General features: G+C 37.6%; 1 protein-coding gene across 1 annotated transcript in view; it reads right to left on the bottom strand.

Moving 5' to 3' along the window:
- Nucleotides 1-17,763, bottom strand: part of CDH6 (cadherin 6) — a 136,526-nt gene that overhangs the window by 118,321 nt on the left and 442 nt on the right. The window lies entirely within an intron of this gene.

Raw genomic sequence — 17,763 nt, 5'->3', positions numbered from 1 at the left:
CCCTCTGCCAGTCCTTTTCGAGAATTTTCCTGGTGACATAAAGCTCTTGGTGAAAGAAAAGGAATTATGCGAGTGAATGAGTGACTGCTGGAAAAACAGGAGCTGGGAATAGCAAAGGGAGGTGTTTGGGGGCACAGAGTTGGGCTAGAAAAGCAGCTTTTACCAGCTGTAGCCTTGATTTCTAGAGTTGTAACTCATTTTCCCTATTTTATTTGAGGCATTTTTGGTAGCGGAGCTATTCTGTATGTGTATGTGCGTGCATGCGTGCTTATATGAGCACCACGTGTTTTTGATGCTCAGTGTTGTAATCTTTTGCTTTTCTCCAGTCATTACCCCATGGACAAGGGCAGACTGGCAAACTGGTTAGAGTAATACTCACAGGCCAAGACAACCACTTCTGAACAGAATTCACGTCTTCCATTCTTACTTCATTTTGGCTGCAGTTGGTTCACACCTTCACGAGCCCAAATGAGAAATAAAACTGGGTTGCAGATTTTCTGGGGAATGGTGATAAAGAAGCTCTGAGGAAATTCTGAATTTCAGCCACATTTGGCACATTGCTGTTTCAGCCAAATCAAGTTTCAGTGAGCAGAAATTATGGGCATATTGCCCCCGGTGGCACACTGCATTTGTGACATGAAAAAAGTTGTCGCTCATTCCAAATAGTGAAAAAAATGTTTTTAAAAACCTTGCAGGATGCTTAAAAACACCCAAGACCCCCAAGGTGATTGAACAATGGGAAGAAATAATGATAACAATAACAGTGGCAGCAGCAGAAACAGTTAACATTTTAGGGGTTCTTCCTACATGCTAGGCACCAAGCTGAAGCTCTTCTCAGCATCATCTGAGTTACTCCTCACAACACCTTTATGAAGATAAAACTGCCGTTATCATCATTGTGTTGGGGGAAACTGCACTTAGAGAAATGTCCGATAGGCCACCTGTCCTGGAGTAGTCATTGTATCTACATAGTCAACCTGGAACTCCCTTTGTCACAGAAAAGTAGGACAGTTGAAAAGCTCAGTGATAGAGATGCCCCCTTTTCTCCAAATTTCATGCACATATAGCTCATCTCCTAGTTAAACATAAAGCTTTTATGGTCATGGTTCCTTAATTCTGTCCTCAGATTCTTAGGAACAACAACAAAAAAAGACTTTCTTTTGGGTCATAGCTACATTTGCCAAAAGGTGAACTCACACTGTGGCAAAGTTAGTTCTAGAGGAATACAAATAAGATTGGGGGAAACAATTAAAATTTTAGATTTTATTCAATTTCAGGAACGTCCTGTTGTATGGCTTATATCACAACTACCTAAATTTGTAAGAAAGCAACCACAGATCTTCACTTTTGCTGAATAATAGGAATAGAACTCTGTTGGCTTTTTATTTTACATTTTATAATTATTTTTCATTTTGTTTTGACTTGGATTTAGATAAACATCTGCATTTCAGCTTATTTACCTTTCAAATAAAACCTAAAAGAAAAAAAACCCCAAACCTTTCTTCAGGAAGGATTTGGGATATTTATAGTAAGAAAGAAAAAAGAAAATTGTGTTTGTGGTTCTATTTTTAAAGAACGCCTTTTACAAGTTTCTTAAATCTCCAGTGGTTAGGACAGAGCTAAAGGCAAAAATTTTGCTTAAGAAAACACTTCAGAACTTTCTAGTAAAGTTAAAGTCCAAGCCAATCCTCCCCCTCCCTCTGCAGAGCAAGGAAAGTGCTCACATGGCATGGTGTCCTTTGAATCTCTTAAGGTTATTTTCTAAATGAGACTATGAGAACAAACTGAAATTATGTTTTCCTTCCAGCTAGTTAAGTTTCAAATCCCTAGATGAAAAAAAAATGTTTTCTTTTTGGACAGTGATGTATTTCTAGTCAGTCTATTCCCAAAACAAACACACCAAACACCCATTTCATGCACAGACTAAAATAAAAGATAGGAACAGAGGTTATTCAAATAGGTAAGTATGGCTCTCAATTGCCATTGTGCAGGTAACTCTCACTCACAGAATAAGTGGCTTTTGGCCCTGTTATCTATTATGTCTAAAGCTATAATTTATTAAACTGAATCTCATTGAATCCTTCACTGATATAATACAGTCGGCCCTCTGTATCCACATGTTCACCATCCGCAGATTCAACCAACCACGGATTAATGATATTTAAAAGAGGCATGATAAAGATAACAAAACAACAATAAAAATGATACAAATACAAAAATACAATAAACAGCGATTTACATAGCATTTACATTGTATTATGTATTATAAATAATCTAGAGATGCTTTAAAGTATGTGGGAGGATGTACATAGCTTAAATGAAAATACTATATAATATAATTTTTTTTTTTTTTTTTTGAGTTGGAGTCTCACTCTGTGGCCCAGACTGGAGTGCAGTGGCCGCTCCTGGCCACCGCAGCCTCTACCTGCTGGGCTCCTGCGATCCTTCCACCTCTGCCTTCCGAGTAGCCGGAATTACAGGCATGTGCTACCGCGCCCGGCTGATTTTTTGATTTATTGTAGAGATGAGGTCTCGCTGCCCAGGCGGGTCTCGAACCCGCGGGCTCAGGCAATCCACTCACTTCAGCCTCCCAAAGGCATGGGATTACAGGCTGAGCCACTGAGCCCGGCAACTATATAATTTTATTTCTGGGACTTGAGCATCCTCAGATTTTGGTATCTGCTAGGGGTCAGAGGGTTCCAAAACCAATCTTCTGTAGACACCCATGACTGTACTTATATATTTTCGCTTAGTATCAGCTTAGTATCAGTAGCAGTTAGTATCAGCAATACTGATTCCAAGTGACTAAATTGTGGTGGAGTGTTTATTGACTACCCAGCATCTCTTTCTCACCATTTTCTTTCTTTCAAATAGAATCCCAGTTTTGTTCAGGTATCTTCTTTCTGTAAACACACACACACACGCGCGCACACACACACACACACACACACACACACACACACACACACACACATTTATTTATTTATTTATTTATTTATTTTTGAGTCAGAGTCTCACTGTTGCCCAGGCTGGAGTGCAGTGGAGTGCACTGTAGCCTCAACCCTGCTGGGCTCAGGCAATCCTTCTGCCTCAGCCTTCATAGTAGCTGGAACTACAGGCATGCGCCACCATGCCCGGTTAATTTTTTATTTATTGTAGAGACAAGGTCTCATCATGTTTTCCAGGCTGATCTTGAAACCCTGGGTTCAGGCAATCCTCTTGCCTCCACCTCCCAAAGTGCTGGAATTACAGGCGTGAGCCCCTGTGCTGGGCTTACACACAATTTAAAGGAAGTCGATCCCAAGAATGCACTTGTAGTCTAAAAAGCCATATAGCACCTGGAATTTCCCAGCAACTGATATTGTATTCAGGGTGGTCATATAACCTGAGTCAGTTCGGTGGACTGAAAGACACAACTCTTAATCCTCGATTGAGATTTTTTTCTCTTTTCTGCTAGACAAGAATAAGGAAGCATGTAGCTCCAAATGCTACTGGCAACCATCTTAAACTCTGAGAGCAATTACTGGAGGAATGACTTTGATACTGAGGATAGCAGGAGGGAGACAGAAAGATCCTGAGTTTTGGGTCCTAGCCTTGATCTAATGGGTCAGTTGGAGCTTGCTTTCCTATAGACTGTCTCTTATGTAAAATAATAATTTTATTTATTTTTAATCTCATTTGAAATGAAATTTTCTCTTACAGCCAAAGTATCCTAATACACAGGTTGAAAACACATAGTGGATAAGAGTAAGAAGCAATTAGTTCTTTAGGATGCTGAACATGAATTATTGAAGCTCACTTTTCTGATCACCTTTTCCCTGTTAATAAGGTTACTTATTGGCTTCTGCTTTAATCCCACTAGTTTAATCATGCCTGAAAATCCTTTAACTCTCTACTTCCCATTCTAAAGTTGGGAGTGTGCTGTGTGGGAGAGAAATACTCTGAGCTGGTTTAGATGACGTGTGTTGATGAGAGAAGTTACTGATTAGAAGGTATTAATCAAGAGACCTTTTAATATAGAGGCAGAAAGGCAATGCTGGGAATCACTGATCCAGTTTTTCAGAGCCCACATTTTGTATTCCTTTTCCTTGGAAGCTATAATTTCCCACATTGGGGAGATGCAGTAGAAAATTTGCCAAAGATACCACGGTACCTACTCCAGTCTAGGAAATCCACTTATGTAAAGCAAGCTAATTTCTATCTTATTGATTAGTAAGTTTAAAATTCTTTGTGTACCTTTGACTTCAGTATGATGAATATCACATTAAATAGGGGACATATAAGAAAAACCATCCAAACCTCTCCTGCTTTATCTTACAACCTTATAGAACATTTGGCATGCTCCGATAAAGCTGGGTTGAACTGCATATTTCACTGCCAAGCAATATTCATGAAGATCCTATTCCATGCATTGACTGCCACTTAAGGAATGAAATAGGACTACAAAATCAGTTGAATTTAATTCAACCTATTTTGTACAGTCATGTTCAAGGTTACAACAAGGCACACAGAATATGGTATTAGACTTCCTATAGAACCTCAAGAAACATTTTCAGGGTAGGAATTTAAGGAAAAAATAATTTTGCTCATGAAACACATACATAAGAGTGTTCCACAGTTTTTTTTTTTTGGACATTCAGTTTGATGTACTGCTATAGGTCAAGAATAAACTAAAAGATAACCAAGGTTTATCATACTAGCCTACATCAATGAGAAAAAATATACAGCCACAGTTTTTACCATGGACACATAAATAAAAAACTGTAAACAATTTAATGCCTTGAACAAGTAGAGTGACCAAAGAAATGTCAACTTTCAGATAGGATGCTTGATTAATTTGTTAGGAGACTCATCAGTCATAGAATCTGTAACCTTATTTAAGACATTTGGCCAAAAGGTCATCCTGGGAATATTTCCCTTCTGTTGGGTGTACACTTTGAGCATTCTAGAAGGCTGGCCCAAACTTCTTGCTTCTTAAGTGTATTCCCACAATTTACCCAAAGAAAATCAAATATCAAGAAAAAAAAAACTAACTTCAACCTGAATAATATAAAAAATATATAAATGTAGTCCAGAGTTTCATTATGAGCTCCTTTTATTAGTTCTTTCAACATATGTTTAATGTGTCCTTGCCATTTGTAAAAAATACAAAGGGTGTGAAAAATTTATACACATTTTAAGAAAAGAAAAAATATTAAAATTATAGATGAATACAAGTCACATTTGACTTCTGCAATTACAAGAGGTGCTTAGAGTGGTTACCGTCAGCATCCAGATATTTTTGATTATGGCAAACTGAAAGTAATACATAGATAACATCTCTTCAAATGTGTAGACATATTTTTGGCACCCCCAGTAGTGCTAGCCCCTAGTGGTAAAAGGAAGAGTCAGTGACCTTATCGTGATAGGTGAGAGCCAGACAGTCATATAGAGACTTTTGAAAAGAAGTTTTTATAGTTACATTGAGATGAAGTAAAGGCTATTACACAATTACTCCATGAAAAATTTAAGCTGAGAGCAGGGTAGGTAGGTGGAGGTCAGAGAAAACTTTGTGGAGCGGCAGATTCTTGGCCTTTTTCCTGAAGATCCAGTAAGATTTGGCCAGATATAAAGGATTAGGAGCACTGGTTAGCTGAATATTAGTACTGAGTTTGAGTGTCAACATATTAAATTCTCGAGTTAGCAGTGGTGGATCCCATTCTATTTCAAAACTGAAAAGACTCAATCTGGACAGAATAACTTTCTCAAATGGCACCTTTGAACTGTCATATTTCATATTGATGACATATTGCATCCTACCTGACATTAAAGCACAATCCATGGCACTCAACACAATGCCTTACCCAAAAGTATTCATTAAATGGGTGAATTGAATTGAAATTCCATCACCTAGATCCTAAACTTCAACTAGTCTTCTTGTGTAAAGTGATTTCTTGCTGAAATGTATTTCTACTGACCAGTATGTGTACCGCTTTGTGCTTTATGACAAAATCATTAAGGAAATTGTAGAGATTAGTGAAGGAAACACTATAAAAATATTCTGAGGTATGCCTTCAAAAATATAAAACTATATTAAGCTTTGGTAGTGAAGATGGATATGGTGTTTCTTTCTAAGCTCTGCAAGAGGTTCAAACTTAAAAATGAATAGAAACCCTACAGATCATGAAACTCAAAAAGCTAATTTTGGCATTCAGGGAAGATGTAAGTATAGGGAAAAAAAGAAAATATAATCACCTCTGAATATCCTATTCATTATACATGAAGCTGGTATTATTGGTCTCGCATAGAGTATGAAGAAAGAATCTGACTATTTTCCCCAAATTGCTGGTCTATGTATGTTTGTCTTGTTACCTACTGTCACTTCAGCACTGAGCACAGGGGGCCCTCAGTAAATATTATAGAATGAATAAATTAATGGATGATGAATCTGAACCTTTCAAACACTCTTGCCAGGTTACCCTTGGGACTAACAGTAAGTGATTACAAGACTAACTCAAATTAAAGTGAAGAGCCACGCCTAAGGCTAGAAGGCCTCTGTGAGGTTGAAATCTGTTACTTTGAGTTATAATGAATTGAGCTCACATGTTATAGAATATACTGATGCACTCACTGAGGGATGAAAAGGAAAGATGAATTTTCTAATCACATTTTTAGTCCTGAGAAATTGAGCATGTTACATATAATAGATATATGTACACACACACACACACACACACACACACACACACACACACATATGTAATCCCTACACCTTTGACTTTTTTCATATTTGTCATGTATATACTTGACTCTAACTCTATCTATCTATCTATCTATCTATCTATTTACCTACCCATTATCTATTATCTGAGTATGTATTAGCATAAAAGGCACAAGAATGTTATAGTTAAAACAGAATGGGTTCTCAAGACTGCCAGGATTCAATTTTATCTCCAAAAATCACGAGCTGTGTGACCCTGGGCAAGTTGCTTAACTGCTCTGTTCCCCAGTATTATCTTTAAAATTGACAAGATTGACAGTATTTACTTCAAAGCCTTGTTGTGAACATTCATGTAAGATAGTTAGAATAGTGCCTGAAATACTGTAAATGATCTCAGGTGTTAGGTTTTATTATTATCTTACTCCATTTTCACAATCATCTTTCTTATTTTTACTCAAGTAACAGAATTCAAAATACTTTTTTAAAAGAACATATAGGATTATTTGAATGAGAGGTGAAAAAAAGTCACCCACTTAGCAAATAAGCAATTGTTTTATTTATTATAGAAATATACAGCAACACACATGGATACTAAAACTGTAAAAGAAAAACAGTCTTGGTAAGGACAATGTTTAGTTTAGGCATGAATTCTGAAAAATAAAACATACTGAAAGTGTAAACTCAGAGGTACATTCCGTTTCCAAACACAAACTAAGAATTAAAAAATCAAAATGACAGACTTCTGCTAATCTGCTTAGGGAGGCATAAATTGTTAATCAGGCTCCAGGCAACAATGTTTAATACCAACTTTAATAAAAAGTCTGCCTGGAGGAAGGAGAGGGCTGGTGGCCCCGGTTTTTAAAGCTGAGCAGCCCTATCAACCTGCTCAGTCCCTCTGGCTCTCAGGACACCATGGATAGGGTTTCCATTGAAATAGGCTTTTTTTAAAACAGTTAGAATTATTAAAAATTAAGTTGTTTGCACAAGATAGAAAAGTAATATTTTCACTGGCATGAGTGAGCTTGAAAAGGAAATCAGTTGGAAAAATATTTAAGAGATGCTTTTGTAGCTTATGTGAGAAGAATTTCACCTAGTAAGCATTTATTGAGCCCTCACTATGTGCTTACAGTTACTAGTGATGCCCTCATCTTAAATCTCTGATCTTGAGATGCAGAAGTGATATTTTAAAACCATTACCTCATTCCCCCCCAGCCTGGATTTATCTACTTCATAAAGCATCTTATATTTGTATCAGGTGGGCTTTTGCTGTGCAGGGAATCAAATAATGGATTTTCCAAAAGTCTTGACTGAATAGCATTCCTAAGGATACCTGTCAATCAGGAAAAACTTAAATTGGAATGTATTTGACAAGCACAGCATCTCCTTAGTCAGAGCTGCATGGCTGCTTTTTTTGGGTTGTTGAGTTTAATGCGCCGTTCAAATTTCACTCCTTGCTTTAAAGTCTTTTTTCATAACATCATGCATATCAGTTCATATTTCTTAATTACAAAACAGGACAGGTTTGGCTCTTGTCTTCTGTGATTGGTTTTTCTAACCAGCCATGATGAAAAGATGATCATATAGAGGAAAAAAAAATAAGCTATTTAAAAATCCATTTTAGTTTAGTGACAAATTGGGAAGCAAACATATGCTCAATTAGTGTTCACAACATCAAAGGTACATAGCAAACTTTTTATTCTATAGTGCCCAATTAATCCAGCCTAGGGTTTCAATAATTTCTCCTCTCTCTGCCCACTACATAAAAATCTTTCATTACATCACATTAAACTCAGTCGCTTGAGAGCATTTTATTCTTATGTAGCTTTCAACTTCATATTTTAAGTAAAGTACCTGTCCACTTCCGTATTACATTTGGGGAGAAAGTGGTCATTCAAATCACCACTAGACACCTTGCACTGTCCACCCTTGTTCTATGATCATCTCTTTAATTTCATTGCTTTTCAGAACATTGTACTTTTAAAGTATATGCCCATTGAAATTCAAGGGGTGGGGGAGTTGTCTAAGAAAAACAAACCATGGTGTTTTTTGGAAAGATATTTTAGAGTGTGGTATTTGAGAATTAAAAGTGAGCTTCAAGAAGAAAAAATATCATAAGACAAAACTTTAAAATATAACGTTTGTATTTGACATTCCTCCACTCTACCCTAAATGCAGTTTTCTTGCAGGTAAATATACTTTCTATGAATGCAAAAGTTATTGCAGAACAAAAACTTCCTGTACTTGGAGGTTTGGGACCACCGCCTCTGGAGGACACTCACTAGTAAGTAATTCCACTTCATTCTGTTGACGTGCCCCACGAGTTGTGTTAAGGCAGGTCCTAATTAAAAATTAGGATAGCTAGACAATTTGGACTTGCCCCCAATATTTCTTTTTTTGATAAAAAGGCAGGTGAATCAGAGAGTGAAATTGTGGAGCTGATATTTATCTCAAGGCCACCCTTGTATAATTAATTCTTTATGAAACACTGATGAAATCCCAACTAGATACTTTTAAACAAGTGGCTTAACATGAGAATAATTACAGTAGCTCGACTTGGTTCAGATGAAGAATCATCAGTAATCTAAGTCATGGTGGATTTTATCATTTTGCATTGGTAATTAGTCTGACCGCACACCATTTTGATCAGTGTTAAATTAGAACCTGTTGCTAAGGAGAGCTTAGGATATTTTAGTTGAATGTGAAATTGAGCAGTTTCAAACATTTTATAAAATGGATGATAGTAGATTAATGAAACACACTCTCTCTTTTTTTAATCCTGCAAAATGAAGTTTAAGCTTTGCAGTTAAAAATATGATAAGCTCATTTACATGACTGAAATCTATACTATATGCTAGAAGGCACTTGCCTTTTGAAGTGAAAATTCATACCTCAGAATACAAATCAGCATGTTGGGAAATTTTTATTTGTTCACAATTACACGAAGTTCACTTTTGGGTAAAAAAGACACCCTTTTTATAATTTTTGTTTTAAAGCTGGGCTCTCACTGTTATCCAGGCTGGAATGCAGTGACACTATTATAGCATACTACTATAATTTCCTCCTGGGTTCAGGCAATCCTTTTGCCTCAATCTCCTGAGTAACTGGGACTACAGGTGTGTGCCATGATGTCTGGTTACTTTTTTGATTTTTTTGTAGAGAAGAGGTCTCGCTATGTTGCTCAGGCTGGTCTCGAACTCCTGGGCTCAAGCAATCCTTTTGTTTAGGCCTCCCAGAGTGCTGGGATCCACCGCACCCAGCCTATTTTTATAATTTATATGGTTAAAGTGATTTGTTTGCTGCAGCTTATCAAGTTAGATATAAATTTAAAACTTTTTGTTTCCTATTTGCTATGTAATCAAGTGGGCAATTATTTATGACACATTCTGGCCATAAGCATATTATTATATGGCCAAAGATCATATTAGCATTCCAAACATTAGTATTAGTCTCTACACATTTTAATTAAGGCATCCAAAGATACTTTTTGAATAAATGGTTTTTGTTTGTTTGTCTTTTGGGCTGCCTTAAATATAATTAGAATTCCCCTTTACCTTTGTTCATCAAAATAACAAGGAAGAGAACTAGGTCAGTCATTTTTCAACATGATGCCATTCGTTGTCTAACCCTGTGGTCCCCAGATTTTTGGATTGCATGAAACATTAACAGTCTTATTTTATTTTTTAAAGAGGACATTAACAGTCTTATTTTATTTTTTAAAGAGGAAAAATTTTAATTTTTCCAAGGGAAAAAAACCCATCGTAATCTATCCATACACTTTCATGAAAGAATTGACATTTGAACTCTAGAGGAGTGAGAAGGTCATTGTCTGAGTTCTTTAAATCAAACCAATTGAGATTTATGAAAAACACAATCGGTTGTCATCATTTTTTAAAATCTAGCCACTGACCAATACTTTTTTTTCAAAGATAGACATGACTTTGGATAACTCAGGAATGAGCAATTTAGTTGTCTTTCTCAAAATGGCCATCAGGCTATTACAAATAAAACAAAACCCAAACTTTATCATATGTCCCCCTAGCAGTGGTCAAAATTTGGAAGGAAATTTTTAATCTTTGCAATAGGAACTTTGCAAAATGTATGAACACATGACATTTTTACTGTAAGTTTCCTTGTCCATACCATTCACAGAAGACTTATAAATAACCATATTGTAGATTTAAAGTTCCTGTTTAATTTTTAATGCCAAAATAAAGTGGAGATAATAAAAAGCAATAGCACCCAATGGCTAGAAATCAAGCTACAGAAGGCAAAGAAAGATACAAGAACAAAATGAATCTATCCATGAATAAGTCTTTTTTTTTTAGCCATTATGTAAATGATGAGTTTTGAGTAAAACCATCTCCAAGTTCCTTCCCATGTCTCAGATTCTCTGGTTATATTTCTGAATATCAAACTTTCCTTGAAGGCTAGATTAACTACATGACTTTTTGAATGATAGCAATAGAAAGAATAGGATATAATAGCAATTGCTCATCAATGTCAACCAAATATATTATGTTGAGGGTCTTTCCTTCCCTGCCTCCCTCCCTTCCTCCTTGTTTTCCTTCCTTTACCCTTCTTTCTTTTTGTGTGTGTGCTTTTTGGGGTGTGTGTGTGTGTGTGTGTGTGTGTGTGTGTGAAATTTTACTTGATAAGAAAATCATTTGATACAGATATTGAATTATGATAGTAACAAAGTAACAAAATTGTGGTCATAAAAGAGGAAAATAATTACTTTTATTTATCAGATAGGAAGGAAATAGATACAGCTCTATCCAGACTTACAAATGGTATGTACATAGTATGTCAATGAGTTGCGAATGAACTGAAGTCCTAAGCCAGTACTGTGAAGTCGAGATGCCCCCTCTCCAGTCAATGCAATGAACAGGTGTCATTTTTAGCTACCTCCCTAAAGTAGCTCCTACATCATGAAGCTGTCTCTGAAGGAAGGAGAAGATAGATCCCTTGTTCTTATAAAAAGTACCATCATCGTGTTTAGACAATGACCCACACAATGCTTTCTACTACAATTATAAATTCTGATGCATGCTTGCAAATGATTTTTTAAAAAAATTTCCTCAGGTTTAAAATATGCCTTGCTCTGGTCAAAATAATCAAATCATTCCCATGCCCTCTGGTACTCTGTAGTTCTCAGAGAGAGTCACATTCTTACTTCTAAGACAAGGGTTTGTTAACAGCACATTCATTAAGTGCTTGGCTCAAACAGTGATTCCCTAGACATTTGAACCAAAGAAGGGCTAAATAAGAAAGACACAAGTATAACAGTGTCCTTTTGACTTACTGTGTAGTTATTACTTTGCAAAATGCATATTAAATACTTAAAACAGTATGTGACATAGGCTCAATAAAGATTAGTTTGTGATTTGTTATTATCATTATTTGGATGTATAAAAATTCTGAGTCTACTGGTCAGAATTTTTCAATCTTGCATAACATGTGGCAGTGGAGGTATGTTGTCTTGTAAGTTTAGTCTTTCATCATGCTATACCACATAAAGGATCCAAATGGGTGACACATGGGGTATTTGGTGTGTACTACTACTGTATACTTTGGGTCACAGGTATCAGAAGTATACATTTTTTTAAATTACAGGACAATAAAGACAATAGAAGGAAAAGTTATTCTTCAAAGAAATTAGGAAGATCTCTTCCTTGATTCTGATGAGCTTTCAGATCACTTTTTAAAAAACATATAACTTATTGATTGATGATACATCCAGAATTATCTCCTTCAAATGTTATTTTTTAAAGATAATTTTCAAGTCTGCATTCCATGGTAGAGTAGTATGTATAGATACATGATAATGCTGTAATCATGTTTATAAAGTTGTATTTAATATTAGCACTATTTATAGAGAGGAAAATGCACCCTGTGTAAAAAATGACAATTTGGATTCGATTTCTATTCTCGTGTTCCTCTTTTATGTAAAAATTTACCTTTTCTAGCCAGGTATGGTGGCTCATGCTTGTAATCCCAGCACTTTGGGAGGCGGAAGCAAGAGGATTGCCTGAGCCCATGTGTTCGGGAATAGCCTGGGAAACATGGTGAGACCTCCTCTCTACAATAAATCAAGAAAAATTAGCCGGGCATGGTAGTGCATGCCTGTGGTTCCAGCTATTTGGAAGACTGAGACCAAAGGATCACCTGAGCCCAGCAGGTAGAGGCTGCTGTGGCCGTGAGTGTGCCACCGTACTCCAGCCTGGGCAACAGTGAGACTCTGACTCAAAAAAAAAAAAAAATTATTTCTTTCTATTTTACTTACTTGGACACTTCCTCAATTCAATTTTTCCTTACTGTCTTCCATTACTATAACTGATTAGGTCTCTTGAATTTCTTTGGGTCAGACCTACCAATTTAGGAAATTATAGAAAGAGAAAAACTGTTTTTTTCAAGTGATGAATATGCTAATTTTATGTTCCTCCTCTTTTTCATAAGCTGTTCTCTTCCATAAGATAGCATCATGTATATTTGGAAAAGCTTGCAACTCGTGCTGCCCATTTATATTTCAAATCAAATTTAATAGTAGCATTCTGGCTTTAATTAAGCTATTCTTATAAAGCTCAGCAAGGTGATCTGGTTACTAGAGGAAACGAGCACCCAACAGTGTTCATTTAATGATAATAAACAGATGAAACACGGTATAATAATCTCTAATAATCTATGGAGATGAAGACACAGCGCCCCCTACATCTGTGTCTGCATGTATGAATGTGTGCTCAGAACATTCATCCTTCAATAAGTTTTCTTTGTTGGAAGAGTTGAAAATCTCTTTGGTAAATTCAGTCTTTTTTTTTGGAGTTGGAGTCTCACTCTGTTGCCCAGGCTGGAGTGCAGGGGCATGCTCACGGCCACCACAGTCTCGACCTGCTGAGTTCAGGCGATCCTTCCACCTCAGCCTTCCATGTATCTGGAACTACAGGCACGCGCCACCATGCCAGGCTAATTTTTGATTTATTGTAAAGACAAGATCTCGCCAAGTTGCCCAGGCTGGTCTTGAACACCTGTCCTCAGGCAATCCCCTCACCTCTGCCTCCCAAAGTGCTGGGATTACAGGCTTGAGCCACTGTGCCCAGCTGCTAGCTCAGTCTTGAACAGTTAGACCATTGGTTATCGCTGGATTTCTCTAACACAACTAGTTTGGCATTAAGAGCTTGACTCTTTTAGTTTTGTAGTAAATGAAGGTGCATTACTTTTTTTTGAAGGGTTATTTGTATTTCCTCCTCTTCCCTTATCTTCCTACTTTGTGGGTGATAGTGTTGCAAAAGCTGTATACATTTGGCTCAGTAGTTAATTAGTGAGAGCTTGACGTTCCTCATATGACTGCTTTGAAAAAGAGAGCCTTCTTTAGGAATAGAAACTTAAAAAAATATAGGCCAGTTAATCTTTGTATGAGGCAAGCTCAAACAAAAATATTACCAGTTGGATCTACAAAAGTTCCTCAACCTCTCATCTGTCTTAAAAAAAAATGGAGAAAACAAAATAAAAATAAAAGAAAATCAAGCCCAGCCCTGCATTTCTATATTTCTTCTCTAATATTATTAGAACAGTGTCACAACTGGGTGCCGTGTGTGTGTGTGTGTGTGTGTGTGTGTGTGTGTGTGTTCTGCACCTCACCTATTACCATAATGTTCTTTAGTTCTTGTATTTAGAATTGTTATTTTAAAAAAATGTAAACCTGAAAAGGTTTGACTATCTACATTTTCACTTTTTTGTGAAGCGAGTAAGGTGGACTCAGTAGCCATTGACTAGGCTGAAACACTATTAAAAATGCAGTTCAGACTGAGTCACTGCTTGTTATTTTTACAAGCAAGACCCTAATTCTGATGGACCCCAAAGAATAGGCAGCCATGACTAAGCAAGCAGCACAAGGCAACTGGATTCCGCTGGATGTTATCTCGTTTGAAACACATTTCAAACTTTAGAACAGATTTTTAAATTGGAAGTTGAAGCCTGCAGACTGTCAGCAGAAGAGGCTGATTCACTCTACAGAACTTATCTTACTCCAAGTTCCAAGCAGAATATTTTAAGGAGTAGGTTACCTAAAATGTGCTGTGATACATCAAGGAAAGAAATAAAAAATAAAAATTGGAAAAACATGGCACATACATCTAAACATCTCTTGGACTTTTGACATATGCTTATTTGAATGGGAACGTCTTTGAATTAGATGCCTTTAGCTTAATAAAATTGGTGAATATTCATGGATCTCTGAAGTGGTAATTAAAAAAATTTATGCAAATATTTCTTTATTGGTGGGGGTTCTTCTAGTAGAACTCTTGGAGTTCTAACTATAATGTCATTATTACTGGTGGATAAATTAGAATGAAGGATAAAGAGTCTTGGCAAAGTCAAAAATAAGAAAATCCATATTACACTGATGATGAGAAATTCTTTATTAATTGACTGTTTCTTTCATTTGAAATAGAACAGTTACTAAAAGTCTAGATACCCAGAAAACTATAAAATTACCTGTAAATCTCTTAAATTAGAGGAATCATAGAAATAATTGCAATAATAATGATTTTGACCTGTTACAAATATCAAGATAGTGCTTGAAGAATACTAACTTGTCTGCAGAAAAAGCTCTTGTGCCTTTATTATCTTAGACAACAAAATCCATGCTGCAACTGAACTCCAGGGAGAAATGCATGGAGTGACCCACTAGAGGTCCCTTCCAACTACAAAAAGTTTCAATAGTTCAAAGGATGTAGCCTTCGAAAATTGGCATTCATGACTGCAAAGCAACGAGGGGCCAGAAGGGGGGACCACAATTTTCAATTCCTTGGAAAGATACCTGATTTTACTGAGAACATGTGTCACATTTTCTCTCTCTTTTTAAAAATTCCCTATGTGGGACACTCGCTCAATTAGCCCTAATTAAATATTCAGAACCTGTTTTTGGAACTTATTGATACAATAACAAAGCGTCATTTAATGCCCTGTGACAGTAGCTGTGCTTTCTAGAAATTGGAGCTGTTTTCTAGTGTCTCAAGCAGTATTTTGCAAGATAATTTTTTTCTTCAAAAGGAAGAGTGCCTCAGTAAGTTTTTCCTTGCAAAGCTGATGGAAGTGGTGGGTGGAGGAGGTAGGGTACATGCTACTTGGTAGAAAATGATTTTGTTTCCATATATTATCTTTGCAGAGTTAGCATAGTGAAATGTAATTGCAATAAATTGGTGTAAAAGCCAGATAGTAAAGGGACTAAAAGTCCCTATAGAGACACCAGACTGTCACTTTCTTGTAATGGCAGCAAAAGATAATTGTAGACAAATACAGTAGAACTAAACCGTTACCATTTTCCTTCAAAAATGGGGGGCTGGTCTCAGTTTTTCCAAGTAAATTGGTTACTTCCTCTGCCTCAGGAGTGTGGCATGAACCACCAAATTAGGTGGGAAAATATCTGCTTTTCATTTTCTCCCAATACTTTTTTAATTAGAACACACCAAAGAGCAAAAAGGAATGAGAAACAAGCCTAGTTGATTGTATTTTCCAGTCAACTGTTGGATTTCTTTTAAGTTTCTGAGGCTGAATTGAAAATCTGGCCTCTGGCATAAACTTTGCCCTCCTCTCTATGACATAATGAAGACATCTGCTCGATCATATCCGCTTTCTTCACACAACTGGTTTTCCGGCTCTCTCAAACAGCAAACATAGAGCCAGGCAAGTGCTCTTACACAAAGGAGGATGCTCAAGCTAAACTAGAAGAGATTTTTTTCTTTTTCTTTTTTTTCCCCCTCTCACAAAGTGGAATCCTAAGGGTGTTCCTTTTCAGGTAAAGCTGTCAGCAGGAAAAGAAAGAAAATAAGCAACTCTTGGCACTGTTCATATAAGCATATTTATCACTCCTTCTTGGAAGAGTTGTGCATTAACTAGGTATATCCCGGGGTTTCTTTCCTAACACAGGGAGGAGTTTGCACCCCCTGAATAATTAGCAACTCAGGAAGCCCATATTCTGGTCTCACCCTCCAGAACAACCATAGATGTATACAACAGCCACTCCTGCAACATTCTTGCAGGAAAAACCTCTTCCTTTCCACACTATGTGCTTCAGCTAGTGAAGGTAAAGATTGGCGAAGACAGGATCTGATATACTCTGTATACCATTATAATTAAAATGCCCTTAAAAAAAGAGTGGGAGAGAAAAATGGGTGGCCATTCCTGAGGATTAAACTTCTTGGTTCTTGAATGTCCTCAGTAGTAGTTAACTCGGGACCAGCCAGCTCCTTGCACGAGCAAAGACCTGCATTTAACTCCCCATAAAATATGGATTTTATTGCAGCAGTGACAACACTTCTCAGCACCACGCCGACCTCTCCAGCGTCTCCAGTCTCGAGATCTACGGTAACTTGGCAGGAGAATCTCTAACTACAGAAGAAGTGATCCCAGCTCTGCAACGGCTGCCGTCCACAACATTGCGGCGTCCCCTTTTATTAAATCCCGGGATGAACGCATTGGGGGCTCCCCTTTTCCTGCATCTGACACCCCAAGCCAGGCGCACTCGGTCTGCTCTCCACCCAACCGGGGGAAGGCGTTATTATCCCCCAGACTTGAGCCCGGCCAGCCGTGGAAGAGCACGAGCGAGCTGCGCCTTCCACATGACTTTTCCCTGGACAGTGTGCTCCATTTTCAGAGTCCAATGTTGGACTTTCCTTGCAACCTAAGCATTTCTGTCCTAGATGAGCCGGCAGGCGTAGCCTGGGACGTGCAAGCTAACAGTTTTCTTGAGCTCTTTCTCTCAGCCAAATCGTCTCTTTAGTTTAAGTTTTCCTTATTGGGAGCGTTCCAGAGTTTTCAGACTACCCGGTTTTCTGCTTTTACCCCCCCCCAAAGCCAAGAACTACAACTCAGCCCCCAAGCAGTCACCGCACAGACCCTTGCGATGTGGGCCGGTGGACATAAATCAAGTCCCACACGGCTCGGCGGCTCCTGCACGCACCCGCGGCGCCCTTGGTCATTGACCAGCCAACTTTGCAAATGCCGGAGCTCGCGGGGCAGCCTCCGCCTGCTCAGAGAATGGCAGCGGGCTCTTCCCCGGTGGCCAC

The sequence above is a fragment of the Carlito syrichta genome, unplaced genomic scaffold, assembly GCF_000164805.1.
Source record: "Carlito syrichta isolate Samal-C Ts95f unplaced genomic scaffold, Tarsius_syrichta-2.0.1 Scaffold288841, whole genome shotgun sequence".
Taxonomy (NCBI): domain Eukaryota; kingdom Metazoa; phylum Chordata; class Mammalia; order Primates; family Tarsiidae; genus Carlito; species Carlito syrichta.
Note: the sequence above shows the minus strand (reverse complement) of the source record. Positions and strands in the feature narration are given on the sequence as shown.